Source organism: Callithrix jacchus, chromosome 10, assembly GCF_049354715.1.
Source record: "Callithrix jacchus isolate 240 chromosome 10, calJac240_pri, whole genome shotgun sequence".
NCBI lineage: Eukaryota > Metazoa > Chordata > Mammalia > Primates > Cebidae > Callithrix > Callithrix jacchus.
In genome coordinates, this window is record NC_133511.1 from 118189720 (window position 1) to 118217500 (window position 27781).

A 27781-nucleotide genomic window follows, 5' to 3' on the forward strand; every position below is an offset into this window, starting at 1 on the left:
GGCCGCTCTGAGCGAGTGCGCCGGCGCGGACGTCCACCGCCTCCTGAGTGGCCAGCGAGCCTTCTCTCTTTCACTGCACGACCTTGGGAGGCTGGTCCGAGGGACCCAAAAGGAGCGGGAAGCAGATGGAATCCCAGGACCTAGGAGGAGCCCCAAGGCCACCACGTACTCATTTTCATTTACTAATCTCTTTCCCGCCCATTCATTCTACAGAATTACGGATATTCCCCCATCTCCTCCCTTCCCTCCCAGAAACAGGAGCTTCCAGCATAATAAGGAAGTCCCCTCTGCTCTAACCCTTAAGAAAAGGAACGTGAAGTGACCGGATGTTAACCAATCGGGTTTTTTTTTTTTCTATTCTGTTTCCTTTCCCACCTATGAAACCCACTGCTCTGCTATTTCCCAGGGGGATTTTGGACCAAATAAGTCTATTTACAATGGTAACTGATGTCAATCTCTGAAGTTTCCAACCTCTCAAAATCAAGAAGTTGACCATAAGGGGAGAATTTTTCAGTTTAGCCTAAAGCTGTCTCCTGGCATTTTAAGTTTGGCCTAAAGGTTTCTCCACACGTAGTGAAAGGAAACCTACTCATACCGATCACAGAGTTTCAGCCAATCACAAGCAGACAACTGTTCAAACCTTGTTCCCATAAGGCAAATGTTAATCTGTCATTGTTACGGAACCAAACGGGATCCCTTGGCCCTCGGAAAGCCAAACAGAAGTATCAGGTTTTTGTAGAGGGAAAGGTTTGTGCAAGTCAGCTGGCAAGGAGACATGCTCAAATCTGTCTCCCCAAGCCAGGGGCTGTGGCAGGTGTTATGGGCAGAGGGTAATGAGCTGTGATCTTATTGAATCTTGCAATGAGCAATGACCTGACTAGATCTTGCCATGGGATGATGCCATGGCTCAATCTGGTTAGGTCATGAATTATGCCATGTATCTACTTCTTAATTCTGTCCCCATTCTTTGGTCTGAGCATTTAGGTTCCGCCTGTGGCTGCACGCTTGATTTGTCTGGGCATGCTCAGGTTACATAACTTGCAACCTAGGATCACGGCAACTGAAAAAAACTACTCACCATCTTATTATGACACAAAGTTGAACCAGATGGGGCTGGTTCTACATTTACATAACTAGTCCAACTGTTTCTGTACCTCGCTTCTTTTTCTGGACATTACTTTCCTTTTTCCTTTTTTATTTTTAAAATGTAATGATCATTATTTTTAAAATAGAAATAGAGATTCACTATGTTGCCCAGGCTGGTCTGCAACTCCTGGGCTCAAGCAATCCTCCAGCCTCGGCCTCCCAAAGTGCTGGGATTACAGACATGAGCCGCCATGCCCAACCTGCTTTCCTTTTTCTATCCATAAATGTTATCTGAACACGTGGCAGCCTCAGAGTCTCTCTGAACCTATTCTGGTTCTGGAGGCTGACTGATTCACAAATCATTATTTGCTCAATTAAACTGTCAAACTTAATTTGTCTAAAGTCCTTCTTCAAACAGAAGGGGTTCGTGAAGAAGGCAGTCTCAACTACTGACCCTTCTAAGACACTGGTGACTCCTTTGAGGGATGCCATGTTGGTTTTGCAAACATTTCACTTGGTACATAATGTCATGACTCCCTTCGACAGCACCTGCCTGAAAGCTAGGTTGAAATTGCTTCTGAGAGGTACAGAGGACCAAGGCAAATGACCTTAACTTTTTGTCATAAGCCCTTTTGTGCTATGTGATTTTTTTATTTTTTAATTTTAGACAAAGTTTCACTCTTGTTACCCAAGCTGGAATGCAATGGCTCGATCTCAGCTCACTGCAACCTCCGCCTCCCAGGTTCAAGTGATTCTCCTGCCTCAGCCTTCCAAGTAGCTGGGATTACATAATTACATGTAATTACAGATTACATGTGGATTACACCACACCTGGCTAGTTTTTGTATTTTCACTAGAGACGGGGTTTCACCATGTTGGCCAGGCTGATCTCGAACTCCTGACCTCAGGTGATCTGCCCACCTCAGCCTCCCAAAGTGCTAGGATTACAGGCACAAGCCACCATGTCCAGCTGCTATGTGATTTTTAACTCTGCCTGTGTATCATTTCCGAAGGAAAATAATTAGGAAACACTACTGATGGATTAGCTTGAGTTTATATCCTGCAATCTCTTCACTGAGTGGTACCATGTTGGAAGGTGGAACATGGACGTGATGGCTGGAACAAGAGTAGTCATCTTGAATAATGATGAGGCAACCGTAGGAGTAGAGGCCACACTGGTGGCACAACAAAATAGAGGGAACCTGAGCCCTGATACCATAAAGGGCCATGACACCGCTGGATGCCTGCCTCTGGGCTCTGCGTGAGAGAGAAATAAACCACCTCTTTTAGTGTTGTTTTGGGTTTTCTGTCACTTGTGCTCTTTAATTCTTAGACTGTACTTCCGGAAAGCCCCTATACCCTAAGACTGGGTAAGTGCCCCCCTTGTATGTTATTCAAACACCCCACCCTGCAATCCTTTCTTCTTTTTTTTTTAGACAGAGTTTTGCTCTCGTTGCCCAGGCTGGAGTGCAATGGCACGATCTCGGCTCACTGCAAACTCCACCTCCCAGGTTCAAGCGATTCTCCTGCCTCAGCCTCCCGAGTAGCTAGGATTACAGGCGCGAGCCACCGCACCCGGCTAATTTTTTGTATATTTAGTAGAGCCAGGGTTTCTCCATGTTGGTCAGGCTGATCTCGAACTCCCGACCCCAGGTGATCCTCCCACGTCGGCCTCCCAAAGTGCTCAGATCACATGTGTGAGCCACCATGCCTGGCCTTCTTCAATCCTTTCTCAGCATTTTCTATGCTTTTCTGTAGTTGACTTTTCACTCTCCCAGATGGTAACTTCTCTAAGGACAGGCAGAGACTCTACTTTATACATCATTTTATGCAGATGCTAGAAACTGCTAAAGCTAAAAAAAAAAAAAGAAGAAGAACTTGTGAATGTGACAGACATGATGATTCTGCCAAGGGTGTTGAGGGAAAATGACAAACAGCCACCTACGCCCTCTCTGCATGTCCTGAGTCATTGCCAAGTTATCTTATGGGGGCAGGGGGTGCTGGCCCTTCTGAATAACCAAAGACAGAGAATTAGGACAAAGGAGGGAGGAAGAGAACACTGCAGGAAATTCAGGTCATGGGAGGAAGGTGGCATTGGGGAAAAGGGTGCTCTTTTTATCTTGTTCCCGCTGTTTTGGCTCTTGCCCCTGGCTCCAGCCCCATCCCCTCCAGTCCTGGTCTCCTATCGCCTGCACCTGTGTTCCCGTGTTCTATACCTCAATTACACCCAATTTCATTCCTAACTGGAGTGGCCCTGATAAATTAAATTTAAAAAAAAAAAGTTATAGACAGAAACAGCCCCAGTTAGAGAAAGCAGTACCCTCATCTGTTTCTCATTTTTTATCATTCTTTGTTCATTCATTTCACATGCATTCACTGAATGGCTACACTCCTAAGACCTCTGGGTACGCAGATGAACAGATACCCTCTCCAGCCTCAAGGAAGTCACATTTTTGGTTGCGATTTGAGAGGAAACAAGATGTCTCTATCCCCAGATTCCTCAGTCCTTCAAATGACCCTGATCAGGAGCAAAAAATACGACAGTATGTGGAAGTACATGTTGCATTGCCCCCTATTCGCTTCTGTGTTGCTCAGGTTGGCCTTGAACTCATAGCCTCGCCTCCCCAAGCGCCAGGACAACTGGCTGGAACCACCGCAGCTCCCTCTACCTGCTTCTAAAAGTGGGGGTTTTGTTTTGCTTGTTTGCTTAGCTGCTCAGCCCTGGACCTTGTCATACTGGTTGAATGGATGGACACGTGATGCAAAGTAAGGAAGACAAGACAGGGAACTTAAGAGTTCGAAGTAACAAGACATTTGAGAAGCTGAGATGTTGAGAGAGATTTAGGAACTGAGTTGGAAGTCAGTGTTTGTTTGTTTGTTTGTTTGTTTGTTTGTTTGTTTTTGAGATGGAGTTTCACACTGTCGCCCGGCTGGAGTGCAATGGCATAAGGAAGGCAGTTTTTAAAGGAAGTTGTGCTCTGTGGCATGTAGAATCTCTGATTTGGTCTTCAGAAGATCGTCAGTGAAGAGTTAACTTGATCTTTTTATTTCTGGAGTCGGGCGTCGGATCGGTCTAGCTGGTTTCTCGCTTCCACTTCTTCCTTGTGGCTCCCACGCCGCACCGAGCCATTCAGCCTGCGCAACGCAGGCAGTGGATTTTGCCTCTGAGGTAGGAGCTGGCAGCTGCCTACAACAGTATCCATTCTCTGCTCTTCCTTAAAAACAGTACATTTCATTCAGAATAGCAATGTGCCCAGTCGGCTAAAAGACTGCATTTCCCAACCTCCTTTGCTGTTAGTTGTGACTAGGTGACTGTGATTTCAGCAGGCATTTCTTGGAAGGCTGCCCTAAAGGAGCTGGTTGAGCCTGGATGTGAGTCTTTTTGCCTTCCCCCACCCTCTTCTAACTACTGTCTAGATTTCAGATGTGCTGGCTGGAACTCCTGCAGCCATATTGGACTATGAGGTGACTTCGAAAATGGAAACCATTCCAACTCTGAACAGCCTATCCCCAGATTTATTTAAGGGAGAAAAAATAAGTTGTGTCTTTTTAAAGTTGTGGTTATTTTAGGTTTTCTATAATGTGCACCTAAACTTAAACCTGATACTACTACACAGTGACTGTATTCTTAGTCTGCTCAGGCTGCCATTAAAAAAAACAACCACACAGACTATTACAGGCTCATGCCTGTCATTGGGAAGGTGGAAGCCTTTAGGACAAGAGTTCCATTTCTCGCCTGTCCCCTTCCCCTGCATCAGGACGGAGAATCCCTCAGCCTGAGTCCCTGTGTGGCTGTGAGGAGCAGAGCTCCCTGCCAACCCAGGTCGGCTCATGCTTGTAATCCTAACATTTTGGGAGGCCGAGGCAGGTGGATTACCTGAGTTCAGGAGTTCGAGACCAACCTGACTGACGTGGTGAAACCCCATCTCTACTAAAAATACAAAAAATGTAGCCAGGCATGGTGGCAGGTGCCTGTAATCCCAGCTGCTCGAGCGGCTGAGCCTCAGTTTCCTCCTCTATAAGTTGGAGACACTATCAGCCTCCCAAGGCACCCACAAAGAGCACATGGGAAAATGCATTCAGCAGGTGTCCCCAGGGCTCCTCCAACGAGTCATGCTCCACAGCTGGGAGACCAGAGTGGCCAGGGAAGGCTTCTCTGAGGAGGGAACATTGATTGAGATGATGGCTGAATACTGAGGAGGAGCCAGCCATGCAGAGAACTGGGAGAAGAACATTCTAGACAGGGGGAACAGCAATTGCAAAGGCCCAAGGTGACCAAGCTCCATAAGTGGCTGCTTTTCCATCTCTAGTCTCCCTTCCACACTCGAACATGCCCTTGTCAACCAGGGGCCATGGAGGCCACAAGTTACACACCATGACCTCATCATACACTTGATTTGTTGACTCAAGCAAGTTACCAGCAATGAGTTATTCACCCCTTTCCCAGAACGGCAAGCCCTTGGGCTTCATGCAAAGGCAGGGAAAATGAGGTGTCAATAGAGCTGAGTTTGCTCTGGGCCCAGGGCCATGTAGATAAGCTGGTTATCATCAGCAGCTCCAGCTCCAAGAGGCGAGTGGGTGTCACTGTCACCACTAGGAACTCAGGTTTGCTTGTCCTCCTGGGTGGAGGCCCCAGCACATCCACAGGGCAAGGAGGGAAGTAAACGTTCTTGTCTAATCTCCCCCAGGGATATCACAGGCCCCCCATCCCCGAAGGTGGCCGCTCCTTTGGCAGGGTCTTGTTCTTCCATTCCTTCTTGGAAGGTGGCCATGGGGCATCAGCATCTGACCATGAGGTCCGGTGGCTAGAAGTCAACTTGAAATCAGTTGAGACCCAGGTCATGCCCAGGCTTTCCCGGTGGGCCTTCCTTGATCCATTCTTTCTCTCCATAGAGGGAAGTCCCCAGAGAGCATGCGTTGTTCATCCCTCATCAGGACCTTCCAAGTTCCAAGGTATTTCTTGAGCATCAGAGAGGTAACAAGGCCTGGAATACACCCTTGTCTCACCCTCCTAACTCATCCAAGAATCCCCTAAGACGAACCAGAACATTGGGTTTCAGTTGTCAAAATCTGACCTGAAAATGCTCATTACTCTAAATACAGGCCTGTGCCATACCAGTTTACAAGGGTTGCTGTGGAATGAGCAAGGAGGGGAAGCTACGGGGCTGCTAAGCTGGGCACACGTCAAGCACCAACTGGCACCACTGCCTCCTGCTTCCTGGTGCCACTCCAGCCGGGGCTGCACCCCCCACCCCGTGTCTGGCAGCTTCCAATGTTGCTTTCCTGCTCCCATGAGATGGCAAGTCTGGCAACAGAAGTGGAGCTGCTCGTAAGGAGAAAGAGGAAAGAACTTCAGCTCTGGCACCTGCAGACCTCCAAGGGTTTCCTACAGAAGCTGGCAGCGGGGACTGCAATTGACCATTCTCTCACCTTTTCCTTCTTGCAACTCCCCAAGCCTAGCCCTGGTGGGAAGAGGATTACCTGAGAACCAGAAGCCCCGGCTCCCAGCGTTTCACTGACCTATCTTGCATCCCTTTGGTACATTATACACCCCAGCTCTCAGTTTCCCCATCTTCAGGATAACAAACGGACTTGTCCAAGAACAGCAACCATTCCAGAGCCACCGCCGAGGCTGGTTAGTGGAACATGTGGCTGAAAGGACTGCATGTTGCTCAGGATTCTGGGGCCACATACAGTGGCCGGGGTGCTGTGGTTCACTGGCAATATCTGCCTTGGACTCAGAAGGGAGCATGGTAGACCAGGTGCCACATCACTGCCATGCAGGAGCTAAAGGACCTTTGCACCATGGAACATTCCACCACTTGGATTCTTCGGGATACCCGATGGAACATTCCGCCACTTGGATTCTACGGGATACCCGATGGAACATTCCGCCACTTGGATTCTATGGGATGAGATCCGACAGCCACACGGCAGAAGTTACCAGCTGGGAAGCTCGTAGATTCTTCAGCAGAAACTCTATTAGGCTGATGAATTACCTTTACTAAAGGAATGAATAACAATAACAAAATTTTAGGTCCAAGATGTACCAAGAAAAGCTGGATATATCAGACAATATGTTTAAAAGAGAGATGTTTTGGGTGACCTGATGTTTTGCCGTCCAGCTTGAGATGAGGCCACTGAACGTGGCCTCTTTCCCATGGCTCCCCAGCAGCAAGCATTCTCTACCAACTCCATGTCTGGAGCAGGAGTTCCAGCAGGAAGTCGCAGCCTCCAGCACCGGATGACCAGAAGATCCAAGTGGGAATGGATTGCTGGTAGGTACTGCAGAAATCTTAGCTCTCTCTCCCCACAGCCGGCTGTTCTCTGTTTAAACTTGACTCACTGCATACGTCCCACTGCCAGAGGAGACCCTTTTCCAACTCTTGTTCCACTCTGCAGACCCTCTGTTCACCCCCCTGGGCTCCTCGTCCATCTTAGTCTGCCTTCCATCCTTGCAGGCTGCCCTCCTCTCTGTTATTTAGTCATGAATTCCTCCTCCCTTCCCTTCAAAACATTCCCACTGCTTCCGTCTTTGGCTCCCTCCCTACCGGGGCCCCTGCCCCTTCCCTGCAGATGATACTAAAGAAGAGAAAGCCAGGGGCTGGGTGTAGTGGCACACGCCTGTAATCCCTGCTACTCAGGAGGCTGAGGCATGAGAATCACTTGAACCTGGGAGTCGGAGGCTGCAGTGAGCCAGGATCGCACCAGTGCCCTCCAGCCTGGCAACAAAGTGAGACCCTATCTCACAAAAAGGGAAAAGAAAGGGTATAGATAAAACAAAGATTTGCAGAACAGTGTCATTTCTTGATGCTGAGTGACGGAATATGAGGTCCATGACACTATTCATTTTTACTTTGATGTCTGACCATTTTTTGTAATAAGTTGAAGACATTGCCATTTGGAAGTTTCTGTCTTTAGTGGTATCCTGAGGGTCCCAAGCAAGGCCGACCTGGGCGGGCCCCAACTGGCCGAGCTGCTCCTGAGCCTCCCCAGCCCACTGCTCAGGCCCAGCCCTCATGCTGCTGTCTCCCAACACTACCCCTCCAGGTTGTCTGACCATCAGCTTGAGACTCTGAGGAGCTGTGTCAGGGCCTGGAAGTGGAAAGGATGAGAACTTTTAGAAACAACAGAATGGGGGTCTCCCTCCCTGGCTTTCTCTTTCTCTTTTTTTTTTTTTTTTTTGAGACAGAGTTACGCCCTGTCACCCAGCCTGGAGTGTAATGGCAAGATCTCGGCTCACTGCAACCTCTGCCTCCTGGGTTTAAGCAATTCTCTTGCCTCAGCCTTCCGAGTAGCTGGGATTATAGGCGTGTACCTCCATGTCGGGCTAATTTTTTGTATGTTTAGTAGAGACAGGGTTTTGCCATGTTGGCCAGGCTGGTCTCAAACTCCTGGCCTCAAGCAATCCACCTGCCTCAGCCTCCCAAAGTGCTGGGATAATAGGCATGAGCCATGGCACCTGGTGACACCCTACCCTTATTTTTTTAATTTTATTCTTTATATATTTATATTTGCTGGAGTATTTTAAGGCACACAACTTATCATTTCACTGTAAATATTGTACAATTCTGGGAGACAAGGGTCACATATATATACAGCTGTAATTAAAATACATGTATTCAAATGTATGTATAGTGGCAAAGCTTTTATTCCAAACAAAATTACCAACTTTATTTTTTTTTAATTACCAACTTTAATATTAATCACCTAATTTCCAGTCCACGTTCAAATTTCTTTGGTTCTCAAAAATGCCTTATAACAGTTGATATATTCAGATCCGGGGTCAAGATCTTGAGATTATCCACGTGTTGCATTTGGTTTCTGTTTCTTGGGAGTTTTAATAGGCCGGGTGCTGGGCTCAGGCCTGTAATCCCAGCATTTTGGGAGGCCGAGGCGGGCAGATCACCTGGGCTCAGCAGTTTGAGATCACCCTGGCCAACATAGTGAAACCCCGTCTCTACTACAAATACAAAAAATTAGCCAGGTGTGGTGGCAGTCACCTGTAATCCCAGCTACTCAGGAGGCTGAGGCAGGAGTTCAAGTGTGAACCTGGGAGGCAGAGATTGCAGTGAGCTGAGATCGCACCATTGCACTTCATCCTGGGCAACAAGAGTGAATCTCCACCTCAAATTTAAAAAAAGACTTAATAGATAGCAGTCCCCCTTTATGTGCCATTAATTTATTTATAAAATATATATATGGGGCCTGTTAGAATGGCCAAAATCCAGAATCCTGACCACACCGAATGCTGGCAAGGATGTGGGGCAACAGAAGCTGTCATTCATTACCAGTGGGAATGCAAAATGGCACAGCCGCTTCAGAAGACAGCTTGGCAGTTTGTTATAAAGTTAAACATACTCTTGCCGTATTACCCATCTGTCACTCTGCTTGGATTTACCCAAAGGAGTTGAAACTCCGGTTCAAAAAAAAAAAAATTGCAAACCAAAAAGTTGCAAAATAATGAGTTTCAAATTCTGCCATTCCTTCTGAATGTACTCTTTGGAATTTATTATTAATTTATTTTGAGCCACACCTCACTCTGTCACACAGGCTGAAGTGCAGTGGTACCATCATAGCTCACTGCATCCTCAACCTCCCGGGCTCCAGAGATCCCCTTGCCTTGACTTCCCAAAGTGTTGGGATTACAGGTGTGAGTCATCGTGCCCGGCCGGATTGGATTTTTAATAGAAGAGGCGCCTCTGCTAACCATGTAACCTTTGCAGAAAGGAACCAATTAGAGCAAGAGTTGCCATCTCTATAGGTTCTTTTTTTTTGAAACAAAGTCTTGCTCTGTCACCCAGACTGGAATGCAGTAGCGCAATCTTGGCTCACTGCAACCTCCACCTCCTGACCTCAAGCAATTCTCCACCCTCAGCCTCCTGAGTAGCTGGGATTGCTGGCATGCGCCACCATGCCTGACTAATTTTTGTATTTTTAGTAGAGACAGGGTTTTAACATATTGGCCACACTGGTCTCGAACCCCTGGCTTCAAGCGATCTGCCCGTCTCGGCCTTCCAAAGTGCTGGGATTACAAGCATGAGCCACCACAGACCACTCAGGAATTTTTTAATAAAGAGCTTTCTTTCCCTCCTTCCTTAAACTGATGTTAAAAAACTTTTTAGTCAACTTTTTAGAAAAAAATCTCACTTCTTCCTCTGCCTCCCCATAAGTAACAATTTTTATTAGTTTTTGGCTTATTCTATCACAGTTTCTTATTTAAAATAGACATATATGTGCATATATATATGCATATGCAAAAGCAGCAAACTATAAACACCATTCTGCTGACCCCCTTTTTAAAACTAAAGAAGGCCTGGTGCAGTGGCTCACACCTGTAATCCCAACAGTTTGGGATGCTGAGGGGAGTGGATTGCCTGAGGTCAGGAGTTCAAGACCAGCCTGACCAACATGGTGAAACCCTATCTCTACTAAAAATACAAAATTAGCTGGGTGTGGTGATGGGCACCTGTAATCCCAGCTACTCAGGGGGCTGAGATAGGACAATTGCTTGAACCTGGGAGGTGGAGGTTGCAATGAGCCAAGACCACACCACTGCACTCTAGCCTGAGCAACAAGAGTGAAAATCCATCTCCAAATCAATCAATGAATCAGTCAATCAAAGCAATATGCTCTGGAGATCCCATTCATCTCATTTCTCTTTCCATTGCATTATACCCCTTTGTGTGTCCACTCTGCATTCTAGCTTATTAAGCAATCCTCTATAGATGGACTTTTCTGACATGTTACTTGTCTTCTGCAATTACCAATCGTGCTGCAATGAATTGCTTGTACATATATCTTTTTGGTATTTTGCCGGTGTGCCTTTGGGACAGATTCCTAGAAATAGAATTGCCGAGCTAAAGGTCATATATGTATGTGCAATTTGCTAGATATTGTCAGATTCTCTCAGGAGAGGTCAAACTGACACAGAGCCCCAGCCAGGCACAGTTGCTTATGCCTATAATTTCAGCACTCTGGGAGGCCAAGGCACAAGGATAAACTTGAGTCCAAGAGTTCAAGACCAGCCTGGACAACATGGCAAAAGCCTGTTTCTACAAAAAAAAAAAAATATATATATATATATGTGTGTGTGTGTGTGTGTGTGTGTGTGTGTGTGTGTATGTGTACATATACATATATATGTATATATACAGACATATGCATATATATACACACGTATATATGTATATGTGTATTTATATATATACATATGTATGTATGTGTGTGTATGTTTATATATATATATATATATATATATATATATATATATATATGCAGAGCCCCCACATCATTTGCAACCCAAGCCTGGGGTTGCAGTGAGCCGAGATCACCAGGTCAGCCTTAGCACTGCTCTACCCAAGATGGACATGGACTGGATCTGGATCTTATATGGGAACATGAGGGCCCTGGAAGTCCTAGAAGAAGCCATACCATTCCATTTTCTTTATTTTGGACAGAAAAATACCAGTTTAAGAAGGTAGCTCATCTCATCTCAGGCAAGCAGAAACTCCTGGTGGTCCTTTTTTGTCTTTTTTGATTGGCAAGACACTTGAATTATTTCTTTTTATTTGGCAGACAAAATGTTTCCAGCCAGGATCCTGTCAGGGGAATTACAGCAGGTGCTCATCAAGTGGGAGTTCTCAGTAAGTCCGTTGGTTTATCTGATCCTGGTAGTCTTTCTTTACAAATGGAAGGAAAAGCAATGCATTTCATCTATTATTCATTCAACAAACATGAATTGAACACCCTCCCTTTCTGTCCCCTTTCTACCCTCCCTTTCTGCCTCCTTTCTACTCCCACCTCTAGGCCAGAAATAAAAACCTGCACATCCCACAGTTACTTGAGGTTTGGCCCACACTATGTTTCTTGAAAAACAAATGAATTAGCTGCCAACATCTAAAGATCATGGATTTCACATAAATATCCAGACTTTTGACTTATTATGATATTATTATCTATATACGCACATCAGTTTCATCCACAGTTCCTGGTTCATAACTCCCATAGCCCTTGTTACAGTCTTTTATTACAAGCTTAGAGTATGTTAGGCCTCTACCCAGGGCTCAGAAAACAGAATCTTTCTCCCTGACCTTCTCCAGCCTTCTTTTCGCCTGCTCCTTTTTCTCCCTAAGGCAGGTCTTAGTGCCTAAAACTATGTTCTAACCTTCCCCTGCCTCTGTCCCTAAAGAAATTCTCTGACTGACCTTGCATAACTGCGCGTCATAAAACTCCACTTCAGAAGGGGTCCTGCCCCATACCCTGCAGGGAGGAATGCTGTACAGAGAGGCCAAGAAGGATCTCAACACACGGCCACTGCTGGGTTTCCCCACTCAGCCAGTCAGCACTCCATCGTTCCCTTTTCGTTCAATCGTACTTCTACATGGCTGTCCATGCTTCCCTCGTGCCTATCCAATGAAGTCTCCATAAAGGGCCCAAGAGGATGAAGTTTGTAGAGCTTCCATAAACCAGAGTATGCGGCGGTTCCTGGAGGGTGGGGCACCTGGGGAGGGCATGGAAGCTTCACGTCCCCTCTCCCATACCTCCCCCTATGCAGCTCTTCATCTGTATCCTTTGTCATATCCTTTATAGACAACAGGTAGATGTAAGTAAATGTTCCCTGCCTTCCGAAAACTGCTCTAGCAAATGAATTGAACCCAAAGAGAGGGGTCTTGGGAACCCCAACGTACGGCCAGCTGGTCAGAAGCACAGGTCAAACAACCTGGGGCCTGCAACTGGCATTGGAAGCGGGGCCCAGTTTCATAGGCCCGAGCCCTCAACCTGTGGGAGCTGACACTGTCTCCAGGTGGATGGTGTCAGGCTTGAACTGGAGGACACCTTGGCTGGTGTCTGCTGCAGAACTGACTGCTAGCTTGTTGGTGGGGAGAAAAGCCCCATGCATCTGGTGTCAGAAACATGTTGCAAGAGTGTGGTTAAGAGAAGCCAGGAGTGGTGGCTCACGCCTGTAATCCCAGCACTTTGGGAGGCCAAGGCAGGCAGATGACCTGAGGTCAGGAGTTCAAGACCAGCCTGACCAACACAGTGAAACCCCATCTCTACTAAAAATACAAAAATTAGCCAGGTGTGGTGGCAGGCACCTGTAATCCCAGCCACTCAGGAGGCTGAGGCAGGAGAAGTGCTTTAACCCAGGAGGTGGAGGTTGCAGTGAGCCAAGATCTCACCAGAGTGAGACTCCGTCTTAAAAGAAAGGGGGGAAAAAAAGAATGTAGTAAGAGAAACACAATTTGAGTTTTTGCCATTTACATCTTGAAAACTTGGCAACCTGGCATCACAGCCCACCTGCCAGTGTGGCAACTGCTGGTGGAGTGGAGAAGAGGCTGCCCCTTGTGGGGAGACAGTAGTGCTGGTGCCAGAGACACCCACCCAGTTCTTCCATGTACTTCCTTTGCCACCTTGGTCTCGAGCTTGTGATTCCTGCCCCAGACTGCAAACTCCCTGAAGGCAGGGCCTGACCGTGTCCTATTCGACTTTGATTTCCCAGCATCTATCCCACTCTCCAGCACACAGCAGGTCCTCAGTAAATGTTTACCGGATACAAACAATATTTTTGGATTGCATGTATCGCATTTCTTCCAATATTAAAATTGTGTCAGGGTCATGCTGCTCTAGGCTGGATCTTCGAAGCAGATTGGCAGCGTAAGTGGCCCTGCTGTGTGCCATCCCACCCCCTAAATCCACTCATACGTCAGTGGGCCGCTCCCAACATTTTCACTCTGCAATTTGACCTCTCTTCCTCCTAGCAATCTCCTCGTGGATGAGGGCAGCAATGCGCACCTCACAGGGTCACTGGGAAGGTCACCTCACAGGGTCACTGCATGAGATCATAAATATCAAGCACAGCATCTAACGCTTATTTTGTCACACGTGCTTGCTGCCTTTAGCTCCAAGACAGTAAGCGTCTCCCCGCTCTTTGTTACCCTGTATGGTTTGGTTTTGTTTTTTCAGCCAAGCCCCAAGGAAGAGGTTAGAATAGAAATCTCTGTATTCTGAGAATTTTCTAGGTCTCCTCCTCACAAACGGGTAAAGACTTTATCAGGAAGGTTTGCATTTCTTATCGAGTCAATACTGGCCCCCAAGGAGATGACTAGGGCAGATCAGAGTGTATCTAAGTGAGCACCTCCTGACCGCCACTGCATGCTCAGAATTCACTCTTTCCTGAGTGCTTTAGACCCAGGAAGGAAGTATGAGCGGCTTCTGATCCTCAGGTTGGTGGCACTCTCAGAATGCTTGGTCAAGTAAGTATAAGACACATCAGCTCTCTCCTTGGGCTCCTTCTTGCCCCCTTCTTCTCTTGCCTCTTATTCTTCTTCCAGGGCAGGGGAGGAAATGCAATCATTCTCTGATGCTCATATAAAGTTCAAGGCTCCGTTTATTGATGAGTAGCTTGCCATGGGCACTGTGGGGCCCAAAGGTCTTGGGGCAGGTCTGCACTGTGGGGCCCAAAGGTCTTGGGGCAGGTCTGCAGGGTTGCACAACTCCAGGGGCACCAGTCACATCATGGGCTATGTGAATGGGACTCCCTAGAATTGTTCAGTGCTCAACCTGTGCAGCTGTAGGTGTGCTCCCATGTAGAAACAGAATTTCTTCTGTGCGATTTTCTAGGTTTTCTCTCTACTCCCTCTCTGTTTCCTTATATACATCTCTGTGAATGCACCTCTGTCTCTGCATCTCTCTCTTACATCTCTGTCTCTTTAGATATCTCTGTGTATGCAGAACTCTGTTTCTTTGTGTTTTGAATCACTTTTGTTTCTCTGCTCTCCTCATTTCCCCGCCTTATTCCCCATCTCAGCATCCATGACTCTTCTTGCTTCCTGGCTTCCTCTCTCACCCCTTTCTTCTGGCCGAACCCTGGGGAGATCAGGAGGGCTACTTCTAGGCCCGGGTTTGCCACTATTAATCAGCGTAACCAGAGCCAAGTCACAAAGTCCCTGCATTTCAGATTCCTTCCATGTAAAAAGAGGATAATGATTCTCCCTATCCCTCCCTCTCAGGCTGCCTGAGAAAGAGACATTGAGATGGCAATAGCCATAGGAAGGGCTGTCATTGTTATAGGACCTGCTATATGGCAGGTGCGTTATATCAACTGTCTCACTTAACACCTCCAAACATTCTATGCTAAGGAGGGGGTGGGTCATCATTCCACCTTTTTTTATAGATAGATAGGGAAACTGAGGCTCAGAAAGATCATATAAACTGCCCAAGATTACTCAATATAACCTGGAATTAAACCTAGAGCCATTGCCATGGTCTTTTCATTGGTGTCTTTTTCTGATAGTAAGATAACAGTCATTAAAAAGTTTGGAAAATGCAGGATGTAATTACAAGGCACAGTGTGACGGTCACATTGCAGCAAGGGGCAGCCGATGACTGTCCCTTATTTGTTTCCCTTCCCAATGCTCAGTTGAAGAATCCCTCTGATGAAGATCAAATCCATTCGAGAAAACCTCCGGGAAAATGACAGGCTGAAAGATTATCTTGAGAAATATCCTTACAGTCTGGCCTATAAGTTTCTTGATCAATATCAGGACGAGGGAATATCTTTGGAACCCATGAGGAACTAACTACCTGGCTGTGAGTGTGCTGGGAGGATGGAACTCCACAGCGCCCCCTAGGGCCCCTGGCAAGCACTGGGGCTCATCTGGGGCTGAGCCAGCGGGTTAGGGCTGGAGCTTCTGCAAACGGCGGGGAACCGGGACCCATTTCCAGAGAAGAAGGCACTCCTACCCTTTGTTGTTGGTCTGTGGTGACTGGGCCCAGCAATGACAAGGTGCCAGGTAGACATCCATTTCTGCGCCAGTGATAGTGCCACTGGACACCCTTGAACCACGACAGTGCTTGTTATGGGAACATCACCCTTTCTGAACTAAAGGAGCCACGTTGAAGGGTGATCCATGTCTAATCAAATGGCAATAAAGAAAACTGCAAATCAGGTTTGACACCCGAGGTAGAAGTTTAGGCCAGGTGCTGTGGCTCACGCCTGTAACTCCAGCACTTTGGGAAGCCAAGGCAGGCGGATCACCTGAGGTCAGAAGTTCGAGACCAGCCTGGCCAACATGGCAAAACCCTGTCTGTACTAAAAATACAAAAATTAACCGGGCACAGTGGTGCATGCATGCCTGTAATCCCAGATACTTGGGAGACAGACAAAAGAATCTCTTGAACCGGGAGTCAGAGGTTGCAGTGAGCCAAGATTGCTGTACTCCAGCCTGGGCAACAGCACAAGACTCCATCTCAAAAAAAAAAAAAAAAAAAAGAGAAAGTTTAGCTTTTTCAGCCCCGGAATCAAACTAACAAAAAAGTTGTTGAGGTGTTGCAGTGGCTAAGGCCTGTAAACCCAACACTTTGGCAGGCCAAGGCAAGAGGATTCCTTGAGGCTAGGAATTTGAGGCCAGCCTGGGCAGCATAGTGAGACCCTGTCTCTACAAAAAGTTTTAAAAATTAGCTGGGCAGGGTGGTGTGCACCTGTAGTCCCAGCTACTTGGGAGGGTGAGGTGGGAGAATCGCTTGAGCCCAGGAGGTCAAGGTTACAGCAAGTCACGATCATGCCACTGCACTCCAGCCTGAGCAAAAGAGAGAGACTCTGACTCTCAAAAAAACTGTGGCCAGATGCAGTAGTTCATGCCTGTAATCCCAGCACTTTGGGAAACCGAGGCGGGCGGATCACCAGAGGTCGAGAGTTCAAGACCAGCCTGACTAACATGGAGGAACCCCATCTCTACTAAAAATACAAAATTAGCCAGGGATGGTGGCGCATGCCTGTAATCCCGGCTACTCGAGTGGCTGAGGCAGGAGAATTGCTTGTATCCGGGAGTCAGAAGTTGCAATGAGCCAAGATCGCGCCATTGCACTCCAGCCTGGGCAACGAGTGAAACTCCATCTCAAAAAAAACTTTTTTTTAAGTTATTGAGCCCCTGGTGTGAGATGTTATGATAAACTAACAATATGATTATTGTTGCTTATGTAACCAAAGGCCTCATCGTTTCTTCAAGTACTTATAGCCCATCCAGAGAAACAGACAAAAGTAAGTAAATGTCAAGCAAAAGGATCAACTGTGTGGTATTAATATTATGCGATTTGAGTTTAAAGGAAGAAAAGAGCACAGTGGCCTGGGCAACCTAGGAGGGCTGCCTGGAGGAGGAGGCACTCAGGCTGGGCCTTCCAGGGTGGAAAGGATTTGGCGAGCTGTGGGGAACACTGGAGAGCTTCTCAAATGATGGTGGTGGCTTGAGCAGAGACTGTGCGGAGGGGGCTGTTGGAAAGTGATTTCAGGAAACATGAAGAAGGCAGGCACCCTGGGAACCAGGGGCATGGCCAGGATGCCAGGCCTTCCCTCACCATCCCTCCCAAGTCCTGGCAGCTGGCCTACATCGGCATCATCAACATCGGAACACCGCCTCAGGAGTTCACGGTCATCCTGGACATGGGCTCCACTGACTTGTGGGTGCTCTCCGTCTACTGCGTCAGCCAAGCCTTCGATGAGCACTCCCTCCCCCATCTCATGTCCTCCCAGCACCTACCTCCTCTTCCATCCGCAGCAGCCTGACAGATGCCCACCCCTTGTGTCTGCAGCTGACCACAACGTCTTCAACCCTCTGCTGTCCTCCACGTTCCAGGGCTCAGGCAGGCCCATCAGCATCGCCTATGGCACCGGGCAGATGTCGGGATTTCTTGGCTATGACACTGTTAAGGTAACATGGAAACCAGAGGCAGAGGCAGGGCTGGCCTTAGGTGTGACCATCACTTACAGGACCAGGTGAAGGGGCAGCTGGGAGTATCCATCTCTCCTAAAGTCCCTCAGCAGCTGGCCACCTGCCCTGTGGGGCTGTGACCCAGGGGAGATGGTGCCCCTGCTGGCATGCACACTCCTCCAGAACAGCCTCCCCAGACAGCGGGACCATCCGGCCAAGGTGCTCGGGTGAAGGAGGAGCGAATCTGCAGCCCCTTTTCCCACAATGAGTAGAAGACTAATTTTGCTGGATGCAAGGACAGAGGTGGGTGGGTAAAAGCCACCAGTTTTGTGCCCTCACACTGTGTCAGGTGCCACACTGGACACATCACTTGGAATAACCTGTTTAATCCTCATGACCACAGCAGACTCTATTGTTACCTCCATTTTATAGAAGAGGGAACAGAGAGAGTGAGTGCCTTGCCCAAGGTCACACAAGGGGCAAGCAGCAGAGCTGGGAGGCGAACCAGGTCTCACATGGGTGCGGAGTGTTGTCAGGAGAGGGGAGAACTGGCCTGGGGCTGAGGGTCTCCAGGAACCAGGCAGGGAAAACGGGCCACAGCTTTGGGGAGCTCTGCCTGATAAACAGGTTCCCCATTTGTCTTCTTCTGCTTTTTTTTTTAGACAGAGTCTTGCTCTGTCCCCCAGGCTGGAGTGCAGTGACACAATCTCAGCTCACTGCAACCTCTGCCTCCAGGGTTCCAGCAATTCTCCTGCCTCAGCCTCCCAAGTAGCTAGGATTACAGGTGCATACCACCACGCCCTGCTAATTTTTGTAATTTTTAGTAGAGATGGGGTTTCATCCTATTGGTCAGGCTGATCTCAAACTCCTGACCTTGTGATCCGCCCACCTCGGCCTCCCAAAGTGCTGGGATTACAGGCATGAGCCACCATGTGTAGCCCCCATTGGTCTTCTAAAAGAAGGCAATCCTGCTCTCTACCAGTTTGTCCTCAAGTGGGAACTGTGTGGTCACACTCAGAGTCTAATTAACACTAGGGACTCCTCCCCAGAAGTGCCTGCATACTTCTAAAAGTCCCTCAGTAACACACACACACACAGAGAGAGAGAGAGAAGCATTTACTTCCCAGACAAAATTTTCATAAGAACCCTAGTGGCTACACGTGTAACGGGCTACTGTCTCCCTTGGGGGATGTAGAAAAGACAACCTTTGACATTTGCAATGAATTCTCTCTGTTTCTGTGATCAGATCATAGCGACACCAAAAAGGGGACAATCCTGCTCCCTACCCATGTGTCCTCAAGCAGGAACCGTGTGGTCACACTGGGAGTCACTGTTGCCCCACCTGTATAAAGGGAATGTGGGCCTCTGTGACTAAGCTCGGATGATATGCAGGAGGCACGGGGTTGGTTAGAATCACAGCCCACGGGACCCACGCTCACATAGGTCAGCCCACCTCACAGTGGCCTCAGGCTTCCCCCATGGAGTCAGTGCTACCTCCTCAGACACCTGCACCCCAGCCCAACCCCAGCCCCACTTCCCAAATCTTTCCACAGAAACACCCTCCTCTCCCACAGATCAGGGACCTTGTGGACTTCGGCCAGGGGTTCGACCTGAGCATCAAGGAGCCCAGCCAGTTCATGAAATACGCGGTCTTCAATGGCATCCTGGGACTGGGCTACCCCAGCCTCAGTGTTGAGGGAGCCACCCCGTCTTTGAGGACCTGTGGAACCAAGGCCTCCTTTCTCAAACCTCTTTGCCTTCTACTTGAGCAGGCAAGCGTGGGCTAGACAAGCCTTTCTCCAGCTCTGCTGTAAGCAGCTTTCACTTGCATGAAAAATTAGAGACTCTCTTATCCAGAAGTTTCCTTAGAGATAGTCTGGTCCAGGGAGTCAGCAGACTGTATCCTGGGGGCCAAACCTGGCCTGTCACTTGTTTTTGTAAATAAAGTTTTATTGGAACACAAGCATGTTTATTCGTTTATGAAGGCGTGTGGCTGCTTTTGAGTGTCAAGGGCAGCACTGAGCAGTGCAATAGAGACTGTACAGCCCAGGAAGCCTAAAAAACTGGCCCTTTGCAGAAGGTGTGCTGACCCCTGTAGTCCAGTCCTTTCATTCAACAGATGAGGAAACAGACTCAGAAACCGATCTGCACAAGACTGCCCAGTAGTGGCAGGACTTGAACTCAGCCCTCAGGACTCTCCCCCATGGCTGGTCAATCCATCAGCAAGCCTCCAATCACTGGGCTTGGGAAGTAAAAGCTGGTCTTCTGATGGACTTAGGGTCTGGTGGAGAGCAGGGGAGAAGGAGGAAGCACAGATGGCAGGACGGTCGTGGTGACAAACTGTGTCCTCCCCGCAAATCCCGTGGTTGACCCCATAGACCCGTGTGGGAAGCAGGAGAGTGGGTGGTTGAGGCTGTGGGCTCTGGGTGACTGAGTTCAAACCCTGGCCCCATAGCACGACCTGACGGTGTTTAGCCTCGTGAGCCTGAGGAACTCCCACACTCCATCAGAGGAGATGATTCATGCGCTGGGTACTATGTGCTGGGTACTGCTCTGTACACATGAAGAAGACAGACAAGAAGCAGAGAAGGCAGACAAGAAATAAGTCCATAAATAAAAGAAAAAGATGACTCTGGCGGGTGCCGTGGCTCACGCCTGTAATCCCAGCACTTTGCAAGGCCAAGGTGGGCGGATCGCCTGATGTCAGAAGTTCAAGACGAGCCTGGTCAACATGGTGAAACCTCAACTCTACTAAAAATACAAAATTAGCCGGGCATGGCGGGGGCACCGGTAATCCCAGCTACTCGGGAAGCTGAGGCAGGAGAATGGCTTGAGCCCGGAAGGCGAAGCTTGCAGTGAGCCGAGATCACGCCAGTGCACTCCAGCCTGGGCGACTGAGCAGGACTCTGTCTCAAAAATAAAATAGAAAAGGTAACTCTGACAGCAACTGTTCTATAAAAGCAGCAACAAATCAGGGCGATGGAGCAGACGGGAGTGAGGGTGTGGGCTGAGATGGCCGGTGGCGAAGTCCTCCCTGAGCTGAGACCTCAGAATGGGAATGAGCCAGGCTTGAGCGGCTAAGTGCCTGGAGCAAGGACGAGTGAATGCAGAGGAGAAATGAGAGCTTGCAGCGTCCGGGGACCAGCAGGGGGGCCTGCGTGGCTGGAGCACTGGAGGGGGAGGCAGGGACAAGGCTACCCTGGGGTTTTGTACTAGGTGGGAGTGGAGGCCTCTGGCAGGGGGATAAGCAGGGAAGAGACATGGTCCGATTTACAGTTTTGAAGGCTCACCTTGGCTGCCAGCTGAAGGATGCTCACTGACCAGAGTGGAGGCAGGCAGGCCAGGGAAGAGTCTGTGCACAGTGGCTCATGCCTGTAATCCCAGCACTTTGGGAGGCCAAGTGCCTCAGGCAGATCGCCTGAGGTCAGGAGTGTGAGACCATCTTGGCCAACATGGTGAAACCCCATCTCTAAAATACAAAAATTAGCCAGGCGTGGTGGGCATGCTTATAATCCCAACTACTCAGGAGACTGAGGCAGGACTTGAACTCAGCCCTCAGGACTCTCCCCCATGGCAGGGGGAGAGGTTGCAGTGAGCTGAGATTGCGCCATGGCACTCCAGCCTGGGTGACAAGATCGAGACTTCGTCTCAAAAAAAAAAGAAGAAGAAAAAGGTGGTAGCTTGGTCCAGGGAAGAGGAAGAACAGTGTGGGGAAGGAGGAATGAGCTGGAGGAAGAGCTGGAGGATGAGCTGATGGATTTGATGTGGAAGAGGAGGGTATGCAGAGCTGTTCCTACCTCGCTATGATTTTACCATGATTCCAGAACCAGTCACAATATTTGCAGAGCCCAATGCAAAAGGAAAATGCAGGGGACCTTGTTCAAAAAAAATGTTAAGAATTTGAAGGCTGGGCACGGTGGCTCATACCTATAATCCCAGCACTCTGAGAGGCTGTGCTGGGCGGAGCTCAGAAGTTCAAGACTAGCTTGGGCAACATAGTGAAACCCCACCTCTACAAAAAAATACAAAAATTAACCAGGCATATTGGTAGATGCCTGTAGTCCCAGCCACTCGGGAGGTTGAGATGGGAGGATCACTTGAGCCCAGGAGGTCAAGGCTGCAGTGAACCATGATCACGCCACTGCACTCCAGCCTGCATGACAGAAAGAGACCCCGTCTCAAAAAAATAAGAATTTCAAGACAGCAACAGCAGCGGCTCACACGCCCGTGGAGACACCCCTGTGTGAGCCTGAACATGCGGTCTTAGTCCCTGTTGGGCCTCCGTTTTTCCAGAAAATGACAGGCTGGATGAGTGGAGGTCAGACCCCTCTCTCCATGGCATCCTCTGACTTCATCTCAGGCTCTGATTGCTGGAGGAGACCTGGTGCTTCACAGAAGATGGGGTGGGCAGAGCCCAGCTCAGAAGCCAGACCATCCAGGTTCAATCCTCAGCTTTGCCACTTGTTACTAACCTTGGATAGATATTCAACTCCTCTTTGCTTCAACTTCTCAATCCATAAAATGGGGAGCATAGTAGTGCCTGCTCCATAGGGCTGCGTGAGTGTGTGGATTAAGTGAGTGACAGTAGCAGTCCCTTAGACAGTGCCTGGTGTCTCTGAGCCTGAAGAATGCTACTCATTGTTCTCCACTTGCAATGAGCCATTCCTGCTCCTTTCCCCTCCAGCAAGGAAGAGAAGGGCAGTGTGCTGATGCTTGGCGGGGTGGACCCCTCCTACTACACCGGAAACCTTAACTGGGTGCCAGTGTCCAAACTCCTCTACTGGCAGATAGCCAGGGACAGGCAAGCCACACCTCTGACTCCTGCCCCAAGTGATGCCACCCCCCCAAACACACACACACACAGACGCACTTACAGATGCATGCAGTCACACATACATGCACTCACAGACCAACCACTCCAGACGCATCCAATCACACACACACATGCACTCATAGACACATGCAATCACACACACATGCAATCACACATGCAATCTCACACACATGCACTCATAGACACATGCAATCACACACACATGTGCTTACAGATGCATGCAGTCACACATACATGCACTCATAGACCATCCACTCCAGATGCATCCAATCACACACACACGCACTCATAGACACATGCAGTCACACACACATGCAATCACACATTCAATCTCACACACATGCAATTTCACACACACATGCAATCACATACACGCAATCTCACACACACATGAACTCACAGACACATGCAGTCACACACACATGCAATCACACACACACACTCACAGACACATGCAATCACACACACGCAATCACACACACACGCAATCACACACATGCACTCACAGACATGCAGTCACACACACACACAATCACACACACACAAGCACACACACACAATCACACACACACATATACTCAGACACATGCAATCACACACACACATGCACTCACAGATGCATGCAATCACACACATGTGCTCACAGACGCATGCGGTCATAGACACATGCGCTCACAGGTGCATGCAATCACACACACACAGACACATGCAATCACACACACATGCAATCACACACACATGCTCAGAGACACATGCAATCATAGACACACGTGCACTCACAGACACATGCAATCACACACATGCGCTCACATATACATGCAATCACACACACATGCATTCACAGATACATGCAATCACACACACATGCGTTCACAGACAAAATCACACACACGTGCTCACAGACACATTCAATCACACACACACATGCACTCACGGACTCATGCAATCACACACACACACACATGCACTCACAGATGCATGCAATCACACACACACATGCACATGTGGAGATATGTCAAACACACACACACACACGTGCAGTCACAAGACACACACACATACGTAAAGCATACCCATGGGATCAGGATCCCTCCAGGTCTCCCGGCCAGGATCTTGACCAGAGAGAGTGAACCAGAGAGAGTGTCTTGGCACCAAACAAGAGAAAGGAGACCTGGAGGCCTGGGGAGGCTGGGGTCTCTGGGAAGAGGACGGAGCAGTATGCGGAGGCCCTCGCTGTACTGTGGGATGGGTGGGCAGTGTGGTCTGAGAAGACCCACCAGGCTCAGCAGAGGCATGATAAGTGACCAACCGTCCTGGTTTATCTGGGGCAGTGGGGGTTCCCAGTACATGGGACTTTCCATTGGAAAACAGGGGACATCCCTCGCAAACCAGGCCACCCCAGGGAGAAAATCCCAGCAGTGGAGAGAGGGGTCTGGTTCATTCTCGAGACCTAAAAGTGAATCATACTGAAGTATACTCCCCACCCCACCCCCATCCCCGGCACACAGCAGAGCAGGGGGCTGTGACAGAGGCAGTAACCTGGTTCCCTTGAAGTGCCTGGGAACATAGGGACAATAACCGGCCAGACTCTGGGTGACACCATGAGACAAAAGCTTAAGTTGTCCTTCAGAGGCTTCTGTTGCCTATGGCTTTCCCCTTGGGCACAGCCGGGCCAGGGGTCAGCTCCTGAACCCGGGACTGTGGAGGAGACAACCTCTTTCAGGGCAGCCTGTGGCCCCCTCCGCGTCATTCTGAGCGTCTCCTGCCCACAAGAGCTGCCTGCTTCAGAGATACAGGTCTCTGGTGTCCCCCATTCATTCATTCAACCAACGCATTGAGCATCCACTGTGTGACAGGCACACACCTGAGGGGGGCGCTGACTTCACACCCTGCTCTGACAACCCTCATCACATAGTAAGCAGGCGTGCGTGAGCCAACGAACCACACAAACCACACATTCCCACATCCAGACCTGCCAGAGGCTGACCAAGAGAGGAGCCGGAGCTGGTCTGCAGGGAAGACGTCCCTGAAAAAGTGGCAATTAAGCTGGAACCTGGAGGAAACAGAGAAATTAGCCAGACAAAGGGGGTAGGGGCAGTTCTAGGAAGGGAGACCACCATCAGCAGAGGCCCAGAGGTGAGGAAGAGCCTGGCGCATTTGAGAACCGAAAGGCAGCTGGGCGAGGTGGCACACGCCTGTAATCCCAGCACTTTGGGAGGCCAAGGTCGGCAGATCACCTGAGGTCAGGAGTTCGAGACCAGCCTGGCCAACATGGTGAAACCGTGTCTCTACTAAAAATACAAAAATTAGCTGGGTGTAGTGGCGGGCACCTGTAATCCCAGCTACTCGGGGAGGCTGAGGCAGGAGAAACGCTTGAACTCTGGACACAGACATTGCAGTGAGCCAAGATCATGCCATAGCACTCCAGCCTGGGCAAAAGAGCTTGAACCCAGGAAGCGGAGGTTGCAGTGAGCCAAGATTGTGTCACTGCACTCCAGCCTGGGTGACGGCACAAGACTTCATCTCAAAAAAAAAAAAAGAAGAACTGAAAGAAGGTCAGTGTGACCAGCACAAATGGAAAAAGAGGTGGGTACATGCTGAAGGGCTGCTCTGGAGACGGCCAGGGAGGGGGGGAGGCAGGGGGCTGCAGAGTGAACCTGGTGCCTGCTTTGCACCCCGTCTTTCAGCATCACCATGAATGGGAAGGTCATTACTTGTGATGGCGGCTGCCAGGCCATTGTTGACACCGAGACTTCTTTGCTGATTGGCCCACCAAATTCTATCCGTGACATCTGGAATAAGATCAACACCCAGCACTTCGGTAGCGAGGTTAAACAATCGGTCCCAAGCGTCACTCCGGGGTTGTCCACACACTCCAGGACCAGCAGGACCAACCTACCCTCCCTCTCTGTCTGCAGTGCCTCATCGAATGTGACGCCATCCACACCCTGCCTGACCTTGTCTTCACCATCAATGGTGTCAGCCAGTGCCCACATCCAGCAGGTGAGGGGCCTAGTCCTGGGGTCCAGGCCTGGGATCCTGGGACTTGTGGGAATCCTCAGGCTGCAGCTGGAGGAAGAGGCCCCGAGGAGGCCAAGCTGTGCCACTGCAGACACCACAGCATCCTCCTGGCTGGGTCAGTGCCTGCCACCAAACATTGTGACAGTATAATAAAAGGCAGGCTGGGACACCCAGCGTCTCTGACAAATGTTGAGAGATGGTCACCCTGTGCCAGCATAGTGCTAGCACCAAGGAGGAAGGGACCCTAAGGGCCTCTGCCCCAAGGAGCTTCTAAGGATGAACATGTGCATCGGCTATTGCAATACCTGAGATCGTCCGAAGAAATAATGACAGGCAGGGCTGGCTGTGGACAGTCTCATCATAAGTATTAACTATAAGGCCAGTTGCCTCGCCGGGAACTAAATGGACACACCCATCCCTCTCCACGTCTGCTAACTATGTTATCATTCTGAACGCATTACTCAGCATCTGGCCTCTCCATGTGGGCTCCTCACACCCGCCTCTGCATTCCACACCCAGATCTACACTCAGCACCAAACTATGCACTCAACCCCGCCAAAATTTAAAAAGACCTGCCAAAGACCCGCCTAATAGCAGCTTGCCCCGTATGTCCTCAGCCAGCCCATCTACCAGTAGTCCCGCCTGGCTACCAATAGCAGCTCGCCCCATCTGTGCCCTGCCTCCCCATAACCAATGAAGTTGTCTTCGCTTTGTTTCCCCAATATCCAATCAACTACCTCCACTCCCTATAAGACCCCACACCCTGAGAAGCCAAGCACGACTTCTCTGGGCCCCTTCCCGGACCATAGAACTTCGCCCGGGAGCTGAATAAATTGGCTTTTTATTTTCTTATACTGGCCTCAGTTTCCTCATTTTGACTTGGCAATATACCTTCCCACCCCCAGATGCTCCTGGTTTGGATGATCAATTACATGGTCACCCTAGTCTTAGACCCTCCTCCATAAAATAGGGTCCCAGGCCCCCTTTGTGGGGTGGTTAGGATGTTGACGTTGGAAGGATATCCAGGGACCACATAGCCCCTGACACAGAGTTGTGGGTCAGTGAACGCCAGTTCCCCAGGGAAGTCCGGGAGGGGCTGAACGGGTTAAAAGAAGGCTTTCAGGAAGAGAGATAATTTAAAGGATTCTTTTTTATTCTTTTTTTTTTTTTTTTTTTGCGATAGAGTGTCTCTGTCACCCAGGTGGAGTGTGGTGGTGCAATCTCGGCTCACTGCACCCTCCACCTCCTGCGTTCAAACAATTCTCGTGCCTCAGCCTCCCGAGTAGCTGGGACTACAGGCACACACCACCACACCCGGCTAATTTTTGTATATTTTTAGTAGAGATGGGGTTTCACCATGTTGGCCAGGTTGGTCTCGAACTCCTGACCTCAAGTGATCTGTTCATCTCAGCCTCCCTTACAGGCATGAGCCACTAAGCTCAGCCAGAACTTAAAGGATTCTAATCCACAGTCTCACAGAGGCAGGAGGAGGGCTGCTTAGGTTGGGGTCGGATCTAGGCTGGGCACCATCCAAATGGCACCCCAGGGAGTGTGCAAGGCAGTGGCTCAGGGCAGACAAATTGGCAGACAAGGGCCATTCAGTGTGATGAGGGCTGGGGACACACAGGTACCAGGGGACCACGGAGGAAGGTCATCCAGCCCAGCCTGAGTCCAGGAAGGCTGCCCTGAGGGGCTGCTGGAGCTCAGTCTTTAGGAATGAAGGAGGCGAAGAGAAGAAGGAAAGGCAATCTCTCAGAGGGAGCATCACCAGCAAGGGTCAGAAGGAGAGACACAGCACAGTGTGAGGGCAGCCACAGCAGTTCTGGGTCCTTGGTGGGCAACCCGCTTCTGCTACGACAGAAGAGAGCCACTTGGCTCCTTCGAAAGGAGGGAAATGAAGCAGCTTCCAGGTCTGGACGTGGAGGGAAGTGGCAGGGCAGGACTCAGGCTGACCATTGAGTGTGTCTGTCCTCTGCAGGACCGTCCAGACAGCTGTCATAGCAAGTTTGAGGAGTAGTCAACAGACTGCACAGCACTAACACCTGGGTCTGGGAGACGTCTTCCTGAGGCAGGATTGGCCTGGCTCCTGCAGTGGAGAATGCTGGCACTTCTGCAGAAAGCAATCAAGCCT

General features: G+C 49.4%; 1 pseudogene across 1 annotated transcript; it reads left to right on the forward strand.

Moving 5' to 3' along the window:
* Nucleotides 1-45: 45 nt before the first annotated feature.
* LOC100414683 (pepsin F-like) lies at nt 46-26404 on the forward strand (annotated as a pseudogene). The gene is made up of 9 exons (XR_013523452.1): nt 46-165; nt 5980-7364; nt 11665-11732; nt 15509-15667; nt 17458-17566; nt 17643-17795; nt 19370-19567; nt 22480-22596; nt 25317-26404. The product of XR_013523452.1 is annotated as a pepsin F-like (transcript).
* The last annotated feature ends 1377 nt before the right edge of the window (nt 26405-27781 follow it).